We start from the raw sequence: 17,140 nt of genomic DNA on the forward strand, positions 1-17,140 counted from the left end.
CTGTAATTCTTGAGAAAGCCACACTGGTTTGCTGTTTTGCAGGCCATCCTCCTCATCACTCACAATATGAGTGAAATATGAGTGAAATAGTTTTCCTTCCCAAAAATGGTAATGAAGTATGATAAAAATCAGCTTTTCTGTGTTGGAATGGTGTGGGTATACCGGTCATTAAAAACATTCACGCTGATTGGCCAGCTCAGGAAATTACCTTTTTGAAATGGTCTGTTTGAGACACGATTTTGAGGTTTTGAAGTTTTTTTTCTCTTCAATTTATGCTTTGGAAAATCTGAGTCAGCAATATTATTTGGGTATGAGCTAAAATATGAACTTTTAAAAGTGATATTTCACTGGACATTTACTTTAAATGCATCAGTCTGAAATCATGCATATTCATACAATTCAAGTCTGAACTAAACCTAAAAGCCTCCCACCCCACATTGAGAGCGGAAGGGGAATTCGAACCTTTGACATTTATCAGTCTTACTTTAATTGTAGTTCACCCAAAACAGATTTCGATATCTTCGGAAATGACTGAGCTTATTGGTATTCTTAGACTATTGTGAAAATCTGTGGGTTTAAAAGATCATGCAAAAGTAGGGGAGACTAGGGAACAAATTAACACGGGGCACAAAGTTATAACTAAAACTAGAAATAACTAAGAAAGCTGTTTTCCAATGTGCTTAATGCTTGATTAGTGTATGTACAATGCCTTCAGAAAGTCTACATACCATTTGACTTATTCAATATTGTGTTATGTTAACTCTTTATTTAAAAATTGACGAAATACTCCATAATGACAAAGTGAAAACATGTTTTCAGAAATGTGTGCAAATATATTCAAAATATAAAATACAGAAATATTTAATTTACATAAGTGTTCAAAGCCCTGAGTCAATATATGTTAGAATCACCTTTGGCAGCAATTACAGCTGAGAGTGTTTCTGGGTAAATCTCTATGAGCTTTGCACACCTGGATTATGAAATATTTGCACATTATTCTTTTTCAAATTCTTCCAGCTCTGTCAAGGTGGTTGTTGATCATTGCTAGACAGCCATTTTCAGGTCTTGCCATAGATGTTCATGCCAATTTAAGTCAAAACTGTAACTAGGCCTCTCAGGAACATTCAGTGTCATCTTGGTAAGCAACTCCAGTGTATATTTGGCCTTGTGTTTTAGGTTATTGTCCCGCTGAAACCTGAATTTGTCTCCCAGTGTCTTTTAGAAAGGAGACTGACTAAGATGTTCTTCTAGGATTTTGCCTGTATTTAGCTCCATTCCATGTATTTGTATCCTTAAAAAAGTCCCTTGTCCTTGTCGATGATACGCATACCCATAATATAATGCTTTGTATTCAGAATATAGAGTTAATTTCTTTGCACATTGCTTGCCAATTTACTTTAGTGCCTTGTTGTTTTCACCCTGGCATTTAGGTTAGTATTGTGGAGTAACTACAATGTAGTTGATCCATCCTCAGTTTTCTCCTATCAATGTCCTTCAACTCTGTAACTGTTTAAAGTCACCATTGGCCTAATGGTGAAATCCCTGAGCTGTTTCCTTCCTCTCCGGCAACTGAGTTAGGACAGACGCCTGTATCTTTGTAGTCACTGTGTGTATTGATACACCATCCAAAGTGTAGCTAATAACTTCACGATGCTCAAAGGGATTTTTAATCTATATTTTTTCATTATATGACTTAATCAAGTTTTTACTCCTGAACTTATTTTGGCTTGCCAAAAGAAAGGGGTTGAATACTTATTGACTCAATTTTTTATTACATTGTAAACATTTCTAAAAGCATAATTCCACTTTGACACAGTGAAACACAATCTCAATTAAAATCCTTTTAAATTCAGCCTTTAACAACAAAATGTGTAAATTCTTTCTGAAGGCATGCCTAGAAAGTTTGACTTAAATCCATAAATATTTGTTAGTTTTTTTGACCCCCAAAAGAAATTCAGGCCGAATTAAAAACATTCTTGCCTCCCATGTTATCTAATCATATATCATTTTTACAAGTAAACGAGGTCTTTTGATTGGTATGATGACAATAATTTTTGATGTATTTTCTCACAAGAGTCAGATTAGATTTGTAACAATTATCCCCTTACCTAAAATTCTATGATGTTTTATATGGTATATTTAGACACATTCACATAATGATATAAAATGTCACTTCTTTACATTAAGTCTGCTAGTACAACTAAGATAATGCGTTAGAAAAAAATTGAATTCATACTTTTGAATGCTAAAAGTGTAAAATGTATAAATGTTGGCTACTCCGTTTTTGGTCAATATATAATTTAATTTTAATTTTTACTTTATTTCTTTCATCTTTATTTAACCAGGTAGGCCAGTTGAGAACAAGTTCTCATTGACAACTGCGACCTGGCCAAGATAAAGCAAAGCAGTGCGACAAAAACAACAACACAGAGTTACACACGAGAGAAACAAATGTACAGTCAATAACACAATAGAAAAATCTATATATAGTGTGCGCAAATGTAGTAAGACTAGGGAGGTAAGGCAAAAAATAGGCCATAGTGGTGAAATAATTACAATTTAGCAATTAAACACTGGTGATAGTGCAGAAGATGAATGTGCAAGTAGAGATACTGGGGTGCAAAGGAGAAAATAAATAACAAAATGGGGATGAGGTAGTTGGGTGGCCTATTTACAGAAGGGCTGTGTACAGGTGCAATGAATTGGTAAGCTGCTCTGACAGCTGATGATTAAAGTTAGTGAGGGAGATATAAGACTCCAGCTTCAGTGATTTTTGCAATTCGTTCAAGTGATTTGGCAGTAGAGAACTGGAAGGAAAGTTGGCCAAACGAGATGTTGGCTTTAGGGATGACCAGTGAAATATACCTGCTGGCGCACGTGCTATGGGTGGGTGATGCTATGGTGACCAGTGAGCTAAGATAAGGCGTGGATTTACCTAGCAAAGGCTTATAGATGACCTGGAGCCAGTGGGTTTGGCGACAAATATGAAGCGAGGGTCAGCCAACGAGAGCATACAGGTCGCAGTGGTGGGTAGTATATGGGGCTTTGGTGACAAAACCAAACTGGTTGGCACTGTGATAGACTGCATCTAATTTGCTGATTAAAGTGTTCGAGGCTATTTAGTAAATGACATCGCTGAAGTCAAGGATCGGTAGAATAGTCATATGTTTGGCAGCATGAGTATGCTGACGGTATGTTTGGCAGCATAAGTGAAGGATGCTTTGTTGCGAAATAGGAAGTTGATTCTAGATTTAATTTTATATCGGAGATGCTTAATGTGAGTCTGGAAGAAGAGTTTACAGTCAAACCAGACACCTAGGTATTTGTAGTTGTCCACATATTCTAAGTCAGAACCGTCCAGGGTAGTGATGCTAGACGGGCGGGCGGGTGTGGGCAGCGATCAGTTGAAGAGCATGCATTTAGTTTTTACTTACATTTAAGAACAGTTGGAGGCCACGGAAGGAGTGTCGTATGGCATTGAAGCTCGTCTGGAGGTTTGTTAACACAGTGTCCAAAGAAGGGCTAGAAGTATACAGAATGGTGTCTTCTGCTCAGAGGTGGATCAGAAAATCACCAGCAGCAAGAACGACATCATTGACGTATACAGAGAAAAGAGTCGGCCTGAGAATTGAACCCTGTGGCACCCCCATAGAGACTGCCAGAGGTCCGGACAACAGGCCCTCCGATTTGACACACTGAACTCTATCTGAGAAGTAGTTGGTGAACCAGGCGAGGCACTCATTTGAGAAACCAAGGCTATTGAGTCAGCCGATAAGAATGTGGTGATTGACAGAGACGAAAGCCTTGGCCAGGTTGATGAAGATGGCTGCACACTATTGTCTTTTATCGATGCCGGTTATGATATCATTTTGGACCTTGAGCGTGGCTGAGGTGCACCCATGACCCGCTCTGAAACCACATTGAATAGCGGAGAACGTACGGTGGGATTCAAAATGGTCGGTGATCTGTTTGTTGACTTGGATTTCTAAGACTTTAGAAAGGCAGGATAGGATAGACATATGTCTGTAAAAGTTTGGGTCTATAGTGTCTCCCCCTATGAAGAGGGGGATGGATGACGGCGGCAGCTTTCCAATTTTTAGGTACGAAAGAGAGGTCGAACAGGCTAATTACAGGGGTTGCAACAATTTCGGCGGATCATTTTAGAAAGAGAGGGTCCAGATTGTCTGGGTCAGCTGATTTGTAGGGGTCCAGAGTTTGCAGTTCTTTCAGAACATCAGCTATCTGGATTTGGGTGAAGGAGAAATGGGGGAGGCTTGGGAAAGTTGCTGTGGGGGGTGCAGAGCTGTTGACCGATGTAGGGGTAGCCAGGTGGAAAGCATGGCCAGTCGTAGAGAAATGCTTATTGAAATTCTCTATTATCGTAGATTTTTGGTGTTGACAGTGTTTCCTAGCCTCAGTGCAGTGGGCAGCTGGGAGGAGGTGCTCTTATTCTCCATGGACTTTAGTGTCTCAGAACGTTTGGGGGTTTGTGCTACAGGATGCAAATTTGTGTGAAAAAGCTAGCCTCTGCTTTCTTAACTGCCTGCGTATATTGGTTCCTAACTTCCCAGAAATATTGCAACTATTCTATGTTAATGCAGAATGCCACAGGATGTTTTTGTGCTGTTCAAGGGCAGTCAAGTCTGGAGTGAACCAAGGTTTATATCTGATCTTAGTTCTACAGTTTTTGAATGGGGCATGCTTATTTAAGATGGTGAGGAAAGCACTTTTAAAGAATAACCAGGCATCCTCTACTGACGGAATGAGGTCAATATCCTTCCAGGATACCCCTTGCCAGGTCGATTAGAAATGCCTGCTTGCTGAAGTGTTTTAGGGATCGTTTGACATTTTTTATTTCACCTTTATTTAACCAGGTAGGCTAGTTGAGAACAAGTTCTCATTTGCAACTGCGACCTGGCCAAGATAAAGCATAGCAGTGTGAGCAGACAACACATAGTTACACATGGAGTAAACAATTAACAAGTCAATAACACAGAAGGAAGAAAAAAGGGGAGTCTATATACATTGTGTGCAAAAGGCATGAGGTAGGCGGATAATTACAATTTTGCAGATTAACACTGGAGTGATAAATGATCAGATGGTCATGTACAGGTAGAGATACTGGTGTGCAAAAGAGCAGAAAAGTAAATAAATAAAAACAGTATGGGGATGAGGTAGGTAAAAATGGGTGGGCTATTTGCCGATAGACTATGTACAGCTGCAGCGATCGGTTAGCTGCTCAGATAGCAGATGTTTGAAGTTGGTGAGGGAGATGAAAGTCTCCAACTTCAGCGATTTTTGCAATTCGTTCCAGTCACAGGCAGCAGAGAACTGGAAAGAAAGGCGGCCAAATGAGGTGTTGGCTTTAGGGATGATCAGTGAGATACACCTGCTGGAGCGCGTGCTACGGATGGGTGTTGCCATCGTGACCAGTGAACTGAGATAAGGCGGAGCTTTACCTAGCCTGGACTTGTAGATAACCTGGAGCCAGTGGGTCTGGCGACGAATAAGTAGCGAGGGCAAGCCGACTAGAGCGTACAAGTCGCAGTGGTGGGTGGTATAAGGTGCTTTAGTGTAAAAACGGATGGCACTGTGATAAACTGCATCCAGTTTGCTGAGTAGAGTGTTGGAAGCAATTTTGTAGATGACATCGCCGAAGTCGAGGATCGGTAGGATAGTCAGTTTTACTAGGGTAAGTTTGGCGGCGTGAGTGAAGGAGGCTTTGTTGCGGAATAGAAAGCCGACTCTTGATTTGATTTTCGATTGGAGATGTTTGATATGAGTCTGGAAGGAGAGTTTACAGTCTAGCCAGACACCTAGGTACTTATAGATGTCCACATATTCAAGGTTGGAACCATCCAGGGTGGTGATGCTGGTCAGGCGTGCGGGTGCAGGCAGCGAATGGTTGAAAAGCATGCATTTGGTTTTACTAGCGTTTAAGAGCAGTTGGAGGCCACGGAAGGAGTGTTGTATGGCATTGAAGCTCGTTTGGAGGTTAGATAGCACAGTGTCCAAGGACGGGCCGGAAGTATATAGAATGGTGTCGTCTGCGTAGAGGTGGACCAGGGAATCGCCCGCAGCAAGAGCAACATCATTGATATATACAGAAAAAAGAGTCGGCCCGAGGATTGAACCCTGTGGCACCCCCATAGAGACTTCCAGAGGACCGGACAGCATGCCCTCCGATTTGACACACTGAACTCTGTCTGCAAAGTAATTGGTGAACCAGGCAAGGCAGTCATCCGAAAAACCGAGGCTGCTGAGTCTGCTGATAAGAATATGGTGATTGACCGAGTCGAAAGCCTTGGCAAGGTCGATGAAGACGGCTGCACAGTACTGTCTTTTATCGATGGCGGTTATGATATCGTTTAGTACCTTGAGCGTGGCTGAGGTGCACCCGTGACCGGCTCGGAAACCAGATTGCACAGCGGAGAAGGTACGGTGGGATTCGAGATGGTCAGTGACCTGTTTGTTGACTTGGCTTTCGAAGACCTTAGATAGGCAGGGCAGGATGGATATAGGTCTGTAACAGTTTGGGTCCAGGGCGTCTCCCCCTTTGAAGAGGGGAATGACTGCGGCAGCTTTCCAGTCCTTGGGGATCTCAGACGATATGAAAGAGAGGTTGAACAGGCTGGTAATAGGGGTTGCGACAATGGCGGCGGATAGTTTCAGAAATAGAGGGTCCAGATTGTCAAGCCCAGCTGATTTGTACGGGTCCAGGTTTTGCAGCTCTTTCAGAACATCTGCTATCTGGATTTGGGTAAAGGAGAACCTGGAGAGACTTGGGCGAGTAGCTGCGGGGGGGGGGGGGGGGGGCGGAGCTGTTGGCCGAGGTTGGAGTAGCCAGGCGGAAGGCATGGCCAGCCGTTGAGAAATGCTTGTTGAAGTTTTCGATAATCATGGATTTATCGGTGGTGTTACCTAGCCTCAGTGCAGTGGGCAGCTGGGAGGGGTGCTCTTGTTCTCCATGGACTTCACAGTGTCCCAGAAATTTTTGGAGTTGGAGCTACAGGATGCACACTTCTGCCTGAAGAAGCTGGCCTTAGCTTTCCTGACTGACTGCGTGTATTGGTTCCTGACTTCCCTGAACAGTTGCATATCGCGGGGACTGTTCGATGCTATTGCAGTCCGCCACAGGATGTTTTTGTGCTGGTCGAGGGCAGTCAGGTCTGGAGTGAACCAAGGGCTATATCTGTTCTTAGTTCTGCATTTTTTGAACGGAGCATGCTTATCTAAAATGGTGAGGAAGTTACTTTTAACCTCTTCAGTCGACCCTCTACTTTTTTGAACATTCTGTTAAAAATCGCGCAACATTTCAGCGCCCTGCTACTCATGCCAGGAATATAGTATATGCATTTGCTTAGTCTGTGTGGATAGAAAACACTCAGACGTTTAAAAAACTGGTTAAATCACTGCTGTGGCTTTACCAGAACGGCATTTACATCGAAAAGCACAGGAAAAACTGATCACTGAAAATGGGGAAAATATATCCATGCGCTACTTGAACCCATTGATAAACGTGAACCACAATTAATTGACTGAGGTTGCAGTACCTACAGCTTCCACAGGGTGTCTAGAGTCTTGTCATTTCCCTTCGAGTTTTTCTTGGTCAAACACATACAGGACACCGTATCTAATCCGGTCTAGGACCGGATATTTTCGTTGAGTTTCTAGCCGGACATTTTTCCAGACGGACAGCTAATGATCTTTACATCGCCTCCTGATGAATTTTATCGCTTATTAACGTTTACTAATACCTAAAGTTGCATTACAAACGTATTTCGAAGTGTTTTGTGAAAGTTTATCGTCGACTTTTTGAATTTTAAAAAATGACGTTACGTTTTGAAACAATGTTTTTTTCGTTTATCACACAGTCTACATATAACGATATCTAGGCTTTATATGGACCGATTTAATCGAAATAAAGACCCAAATAGTGTTTATGGGACATCTAGGAGTGCCAACAAAGAAGATGGTGAAAGGTAATGAATGTTTTCTATTTTATTGTGCGGTTTGTGTAACGCCGAAATGCTAATTATTTTGTTTACGTCCCCTGTGGGTCTTTTGGGGTGTTGCATGCTATCAGATAATAGCTTCTCATGCTTTCGCCGAAAAGCATTTTAAAAATCTGACTTGTTGCCTGGATTCACAACGAGTGTAGCTTTAATTCGATACCCTGCATGTGTATTTTAACGAACTTTTGAGTTTTAACTAATACTATTAGCATTTAGCGTAGTGCATTTGCATTTCCAGAGCTCTAGTTGGGACGCAAGCGTCCCGAGTAGAAGCAACAGGTTAAAGAATGACCAGGCATCCTCAACTGACGGGATGAGGTCAATGTCCTTCCAGGTCGATTAGAAAGGCCTGCTCACAGAGGTGTTTTCGGGAGCGTTTGACAGTGATGAGGGGTGGTCGTTTGACTGCGGCTCCGTAGCGGATACAGGCAATGAGGCAGTGATCGCTGAGATCCTGGTTGAAGACAGCGGAGGTGTATTTGGAGGGCCAGTTGGTCAGGATGACGTCTATGAGGGTGCCCTTGTTTACAGATTTAGGGTTGTACCTGGTGGGCTCCTTGATGATTTGTGTGAGATTGAGGGCATCTAGCTTAGATTGTAGGACTGCCGGGGTGTTAAGCATATCCCAGTTTAGGTCACCTAACAGAACAAACTCTGAAGCTAGATGGGGGGCAATCAATTCACAGATGGTGTCCAGTGCACAGCTGGGTGCTGAGGGGGGTCGGTAGCAGGCGGCAACAGTGAGAGACTTATTTCTGGAGAGAGTAATTTTCAAGATTAGTAGTTCGAACTGTTTGGGTATGGACCTGGAAAGTATGACATTACTTTGCAGGCTATCTCTGCAGTAGACTGCAACTCCTCCCCCTTTGGCAGTTCTATCTTGACGGAAGATGTTATAGTTGGGTATGGAAATCTCAGAATTTTTGGTGGCCTTCCTGAGCCAGGATTCAGACACGGCAAGGACATCAGGGTTAGCAGAGTGTGCTAGAGCAGTGAGTAAAACAAACTTAGGGAGAAGGCTTCTGATGTTGACATGCATGAAACCAAGGCTTTTTCGATCACAGAAGTCAATATATGAGGGCCTGGGGACATGCAGGGCCTGGGTTTACCTCCACATCACCCGCAGAACAGAGGAGGAGAAGTATGAGGGTGCGGCTAAAGGCTATCAAAACTGGTCGCCTAGAGCGTTGGGGACAGAGAATGAAAGGAGCAGATTTCTGGGCAAGGTAGAATATATTCAGGGCATAATGCGCAGACTGGGGTATGATGGGGTGCGGGTACAGCGGAGGTAAGCCCAGGCACTGGGTGATGATGAGAGAGGTTGTATCTCTGGACATGCTGGTTGTAATGGGTGAGGTCACCGCATGTGTGGGAGGTGGGACAAAGGAGGTATCCGGGGTATGAAGAGTGGAACTAGGGGCTCCATTGTAAACTAAAACAATGATAACTAACCTGAACAACAGTATACAAGGCATATTGACATTTGAGAGAGACATACAGTTATCACAGGTGTTGAATTGGGAGAGCTAGCTAAAACAGTAGCTAGTAAGTGAGACAACAACAGCTAATCAGCTAGCACAACAACAGCAGGTAAAATGGCGTAGGCTAGGCAGGGGGGTCGGATTAACTACACACAGAGCCTGAGTGCGGCTGGGGCTGACAGATAAAACATAAACAAGCAGAATGGAGTACCGTGATTAATGGACAGTCTAGCATGCATCAGCTATGTAGCCAAGTGATCAGTGTCCAGGGGGGCAGCGGTGGATGGGGCAGGGAAGCTGGACTGGCGAGTGTTATCCAGGTTAAAAATACAGTTAGCAGCGGCTAACAATGACTAAGTAGCTAGTTAGCTGGTTAGCTTCTGGAGGTTCTTGAGTGTGTTCTAAAAATTAGAAATAATGGCGATTCCGTATCACATTGGGTGAGGCAGGTTACCGGAAGTTATAAACAAATTAAAAATCGAAAAGAGAAAGTAAATATGGGCCCAGTGAGTGTTTGGGACGCGGCGATTCAGACGGTTAGCAGGCCTGTGCTAACAAGCTAACAGTTAGTAGGCCAGGGCTAAACAAGGTAGCAGTTAGCAGGCCGGATTAGCAAGCAAGGAGATAGCAAGGGCTAGAAAGTTAGCCTTTGGGGGACGTCGCGATGGGGTGAGTCTGTTTATTCCTCTTCATGCGGTGACATCGATGGACCGGTCGTGGGTCCGGATATTGTAGCCCAGGAGTATGCTTCGGTGGTAGCACAGGAGCTCTGGCCGGGCTAGCTTCAAGCTAAGTGGGTGGAAACGCTAGCCAGGAGTAATCATCCGGGGATTGCGGTTAGCTAGATAGCTAGTTGTGAAGAATCCAGCTGAAAAATGTTCCGTTTGCGGTGGGAATCCGGTGGGACTCCGGGGATAAAAATAATAGGTCCGTTATGCTCTGGTTAGAGTCGCGTTGTTCGAACTGGCGAGAGCTTTCCGAGCTAAAGGTTAGCTGATGACCGGATAGCTGAAGACCGCTAGCAATGGTTTGCTGACTGATAGCTGGAAGCTAGCTGGTAGTTAGCTGGCTAGCTTTAGTTGAGGGGTTCTGGATCCAAAGTAGATATAAGTACTTTAGAAGACAATAGCTACATTGGGTGAGGCGGGTTGCAGGAGAGTATTTAGAAGTTGAGGTTTAACAAAATGTTTTAAAAGATATGCGAAGAAAAATATGTTAAAAATATTTAAAAAACGGTATATACAAGGGACACGACACGACAAGACATTCGACTGCTACGCCATCTTGGCACAAGAAGTGGTGTGGTCATTTGACCGCGGACCCATTATGGACGCAGGCAATGAGGCAGTGATCGATGAGATCCTGGTTGAAGGCAGCAGAGGTAGATTTAGAGGGAAGGTTGGTCAGGATGATATCTATGAGGGTTTCCGTGTTTATGGATTTAGGGTTGTACCTGGTAGGTTCCTTGATCATTTGTGTGAGATTGAGGGCATCTAGTTTAGATTGTAGGACGGCCAGCGTGTTAAGGATATCCCATTTTAGGTCACCTAATAGTACAAACTCTGAAGATAAATGGGGGAAAATTAATTCACATATGGTGTCCAGGGCACAGCTGGGGGCTGAGGGGGGTCTATAACAGGCGGCAACAGTGAGAGACTTATTTCTGTAAAGGTGGATTTTTCAAAATAGAAGCTCAAACCGTTTTGGCACAGACCTGGATAGCATGACAGAACTCTGCAGGCTATCTCTGCAGTAGATTGCAACTCCACCCCCTTTGGCAGTTCTGTCTTGGCGAAGGAAATGTCAGAATTTTTGCTGGCCTTCCTAAGCCAGAATTCAGACATGGCTAGGACATCAGGGTTGGCAGAGTGTGCTAAAGCAGTGAATAAATCAAACTTAGGGAGGAGGCTTCTGGTTTTAACACGCATGAAAACAAGGCTTTTACGGTTACAGAAGTCAACAAAATATAGCGCCTGGGTAATATGAGTAGCACTGGGAGCTACATGGCCTGGGTTAACCAGGCCAACTAAATTAGTTTCCGTGTTATTGAAACAGGCCACGAGGAATCGGCTGTGTAGCCGAGTGATCATAGGGTCAAAAGAGCGGCAATAGGTGAGTCAGGATGCTGTTCGGTAGTCACCACTACGCTGGGCGAGCAGGGGACACAGCATTCAGAAAAGCTATCGGGCCGGGGCTAGTAGATAGTTATTTGGTGACATCGTAACAGAATAGCCTGTTGAGACCTCCCCCTGGACTGTTACGTTGGTAGACCAGTCATGATGGATCGGCGGGGCTCCGTGTCGGCAGTAAAAGGGTCCAGGCCAATTGGCAAAATTGATATTGTAGCCCAAGAATTGGCTGAAGGACCTCTCCGGCTAGCCGGGAGTTGGGCCTAGCTCGAGGCTAGCTCCAGGCTAACTGGTGCTTGCTTCGGGACAGAGATGCTAGCCAGGAGTAGCCACTCGGAGAGCAGCTAGCTAGCTAAGATGATCTGGTGTAAAGGTTCAGAGCTTGTGGTAGGAATCCGGAGATGTGGTAGAAAAAGCAATCCGATATGCTCTAGGTTGATATCGCTCTGTCCAGACTGGCAAGAATTGACCGGACTGATATCGGAGTTAACGGTGATGACCGCTAGCAGTGGCTTTCTGACTACTAGCTAGTAGCTAGTAGTTTCTAAAGTTTCTAAAGTGTAAAGAATAGCAGATCTGTACCACATTGGGTGAGGCAGATTGCAGGAGAGTGTGTTCAGTCCGTAGATGGAAATTGAGATTAAAAATCAAAACAATATATACAAAATATATATGAAGAAACAATATATACATGGGATGGGACAGGACAAGATGAACAGACGTCCGACTGCTATGGCATCTTGGAAACCAAATGTAACAAGCCTAAATGCTAAAATAAAAACATATTTTTGTTAATTTAGTGTATTTTCATCCAAATATTAGTTTCAAATCATATAGATTTTTTATTACCCCTCATTTCTACAATTGAAGACAGGGTTACAATTAACCCTGCAGCCTTTTACAATTAACCCCGTGAGAAATACACAAGCGACATTTCACGTCCACCACTTTTGGATGAATTGTAAACAACTGGTATGTCCTAGAAACTTTGTTACAGTGTGTAAAGATATATACAGTGCCTTCGGAAAGTATTCAGACCCCTTGACTTTTTCCACGTTATGCTACGTTACAGCCTTATTCTAAAATGGGTAAAAAAAAAAAAATTCAATTGATTGGGAGGCGAAAGAAATGTACATCTGTTTAGGTGAGGCGCTTGCTGGTGGAGGAGAAAGCTTGAAATAGAAAAGGAGATCCACACACTCTAGGAGCTCAGATGCAATAATTTAATAACCTAATAAACAACGTTTCGACAGACAAGCTGTCTTCATCAGGGTATAATGACAAACACTGAAGGTCACTAGTTTACATAGTGTCAAAGGTGTCTGTAATCATGGCCAGGTATGGCTTGATATCATTGGTTAATTTATAGATATAAATAGAACATATAAAAGTGAGTTTAAAGATTTTTTTGCACACTAATTTATACTCACCAGACAGCTTGCTTGTTTTTGTATATTATTTTTTGGAATTATTGTAAGGTCCGGAATGATATATCCATACTTTGTTTTCTTGTGTTTTGACATCTCCTTTTGTTTGGGTATTCGGCCCAGCTGGGAAGCTTCAATTGCTGGAGAGGACCAACCATCCATCAATTCTTAACTAAGAAGTATCCTCACTGTATAATGCTGAATACTTTTATTGATATATTTCAATGTTAAACTAATCACTAACATTACAATTAAAATGGCTGCTGTAGTTGTGGCTATTTCCAGAGATGCAAAAACTGATTTCAAGGAAAATGAGACCTGTTGAGGTTGTAGGTTGAAATACCCCAAAGGAGACTGTTTTACCTATTTTTATCATGGAGAGAGAAATCGTGACAAAGGAGGAGGCCATAACCAACCCCATTAAGGAGGAGGAGCTCTACCACAGTCTTATACAGGAAATTCATCCAAACAACTTAAGGTCAGAACAGAGAGTATGTGAACTCTGGCATATATATATTCTCAGTAAGGAAGCAAGGGCAAAGCTTCTGATCAGAGAAATAACAGTCAGAGGAAAACATGGTGTGTTCGAAGAGAATAATCCGTTCAGTTTGAAGTTGCGCATGGCTGACCAGAAATCAATTAAAGTTACAATTAAAGAACTACCTGAATCAGGTAGGTACTATCAGATGATAGTGTTGTGACTGAGTTTCTGGCTAAAGCTGGATGTAAACTGGTGGGGAGAGTGATGAGGGTCAACTTACAAATGGCTCCAATGGATATAATTTTGTATATGTTGAGGCAGCACCCATCAAACCTATAACATGGTCTGTAAAGATGGGCCCTCACTGGATCAAAGTATTTTATGATGGTCTGCACATAGACAGGACTGGCTGACACAATCCCACACTAGAGGAGATGGTAGAGTTCAGTCCTACTACACTGGACAACATAAGGTGCACAAAGGTATCTTTTTCACACTATTTGCTGGACAACAATCCTGTCCCCATGAGTAGGGCAGACATATCACATATCTCAGCTGAAATGACTGAATGTGAGACTGAGGTTGAAGAGGATAATTCATTCGCTCCCAAGGACAAAGACGGAGTGAATTAAACATTGGAGTTCGTACCTGGTGAGCCAGGGTCTGCAACAGTGACCTCTCATTCCAAGAAAAAGAAGAAGAATAAGAGGAAAAATGCTAGAAATGAAGCTGGGAAAGTGGCTACTGAGACCAGTGACAATCATAACCCAAAAGAAAACCTTGAGGATAATAAGAGACCCTGAAGGCGGTGCAAAAGAAGTCAGCCAAACATCAACGCTGACGTTCATTCAAACAATCTGGAATCAACATACCCCCAAGCGGCCCAGGGTACCAAGCTCCCCATCAGAGTCTGGAGTTAGGTCACTTGCACAAAAAAGGCTGATATGGAATTCTAATTCTGGGAGAATTCTGGAGTAATTCTGGGAAAAGTGGAGAAAAGTCCACTTAATTAGCCATCCGGCCCGAAACCATTGATGAAGGATTGAAATAATCTATATTTGAGTAACCTATATTATCTGGTTCCGATTTCAAATAGGCTTTTCCGCGAAAGCACTACAAACGATTATGTTAGGTTTCCACCAAACCACAATAAGCACAGCCATTTTCCAGCAAAATATAGCATTCACAAAAAGCATAAATAACGAAAAAATTAATCACTAACCTTGAATTATCTTCATCAGATGACACTCGTAGGACTTCATGTTACACAATACATGCATGTTTTTTTTATAAAGCTCCTATGTATATAAAAAATCTGAGTTTACATTGGCACGTTAGATTCAGTAGTTCCAAAAACATCAAGTGATTTTGCATAGCCACATCGTTTCAACAGAAATACTCATCATAAATGTAGATAATACAAGATATACACATGGAATTATAGATATACCTCTCCTTAATGCAACCGCTGTGTCAGATTTCAAAAAATGTTTACGGAAAAAGCAACCCATGCAATAATCTGAGACGGCGCTCAGAACAGTAGCCAAATTAGCCTCAACAGACACCAGAAAATACATGATAAATGTTTCCTTACTTTGATTAACTTCATCAGAATGCAGTCCTAGAAATCCCAGGTCCACAATAAATTATTGATTTGTTCAAATATGTCCGTTTTTTTTATGTCCAATTAGCTACTTTGGTTAGGGCGTTTGGTAAACAATTCCAAAGTCACAAAGCGCGTCCACTATAACGTGACGAAATGTCCAAAAGTTCCGTAACAGTCAGTAGAAACATGTCAAACGATGTACTGAATCAATCTTTAGAATGTTGTTTACATATATCTTGAATAACGTTCCAACCGGAGAATTAAAATTACTTCAGATGAGCGGTGGAACGCAAGTTCTTCCCCTGTGAATGCCACTCATGGCTGTGGTGACTATTTCCTGTGTCAATCGACCCCCCTTCACATTAGAGTCATCGGACAAAGTTCCATTGACTGCTGACATCTAGTGGAAGGCGTAGGAAGTGAAAACTCATCCATATATCGCTGTAATGTCAATGAGACCTTGGTTGAAAATCTGCCACCCCCAGAAGAAGAAAAAATCAGGAATTGGAATTTCTCAGGTTTTTGCCTGCTATATGAGTTCTGTTATACTCACAGACATAATTCAAACAGTTTTAGAAACTTCAGAGTGTTTTCTATCCAATAATCAATACTGCCCCTGCAGCTATAAAAAGATAACTTCTGTCGCTAACATGGCTTTTCAAGAGAATGAGAAACCTGAATATTCGTCAGCATTATCTCTAAGACTGAACAGGTAGAATATTTATTGAACAACTCTAATCTAATCTAGTTTCTCTGAGACATATTTGAGGAAATCTCCTATTTCTGCCATTAATGTCCCTGGATATTCAATATTCAGGGGGGACAGGGGAGAGGGTGGATTGCTTATGGACATGAAAGATAACTTTAAATGCAATCTCATCATTTGGAAACATGCCAATGTCATTTAATGTATGTGCCTGAATGTCTTCCTATCCCCTCATATGTCTCTCACTATTTTTATATTATATCATCCACCAACATCTGATATCTCATTTGATGACCAGCTTTTTTACCAGGTAAATTGAGTGAGAACACATTCTCATTCACAGCAACAACCTGGGGAATAGTTACAGGGGAGAGAAGTGTGATGAATGAGCCAATTGTAAACTGGGGATGATTAGGTGGCCATGATGGTTTGAGGGCCAGATTGGGAATATAGCCAGGACACCGGGGTTAAACACCTCTACTCTTACGATAAGTGCCATGGGATCTTTAATGACCTCAGAGAGTCAGGACACCCGTTTAACATCCCATCCAAAAGACAGCACCCTACACAGAGCAGTGTCCCCAATAACTGCCCTGGGGAATTGGAATATTTTTTAGACCAGAGGAAAGAGTGCCTCCTACTAGCCCTCCAACACCACTTCCAGCAGCATCTGGTCTCCCATCCAGGGACCAACCAGGACCAAACCTGCTTAACTTCAGAAGCAAGCCAGCAGTGAGATGCAGGGCAGTATGCTAAATGCCATGCTTAAAGAATGTGATCATAAGAAGGAGATCATCTTCATGGGCGATTTCAATATAAATTGGGAAAATAAAACTTGCAGGAAAAAAACTCAGAGATCACAGATTATTTCAACCTGACTCAAAAAATACAAGGTCCAACAGGAATAACACAGTCATCCCACACTCAAATTGATCTGGTGTTTACTAACAGACGTGATCGAATTATTAAGTCTAGTAACTTACTAACTGCCGTATCTGACCACAATGTTACATTAGAGAATTAAGGGACGTGGTCCCGTGGTGGGAACCACAATCAGCGGAAATGTTCAAGAGCGCCACCTATAGAGGTTGATAAACCTCAAACTTTCATTAAAATGGACATACAATATACTGAATTAAAGCTACACTCGTTGTGAATCTATCCACCAAGTCAGATTTGTAAAATGCTTTTCGGCGAAAGCATGAGAAGCTATTATCTGATACCATGCACCCTCAAAATACTGCAACGTCACCTAACACGACAGATTTTGCGTTAGCAGACGCAAACCAAAACGC

This window comes from Oncorhynchus nerka, linkage group LG7, assembly GCF_034236695.1.
Source record: "Oncorhynchus nerka isolate Pitt River linkage group LG7, Oner_Uvic_2.0, whole genome shotgun sequence".
NCBI classification, from domain to species: Eukaryota; Metazoa; Chordata; class Actinopteri; order Salmoniformes; family Salmonidae; genus Oncorhynchus; species Oncorhynchus nerka.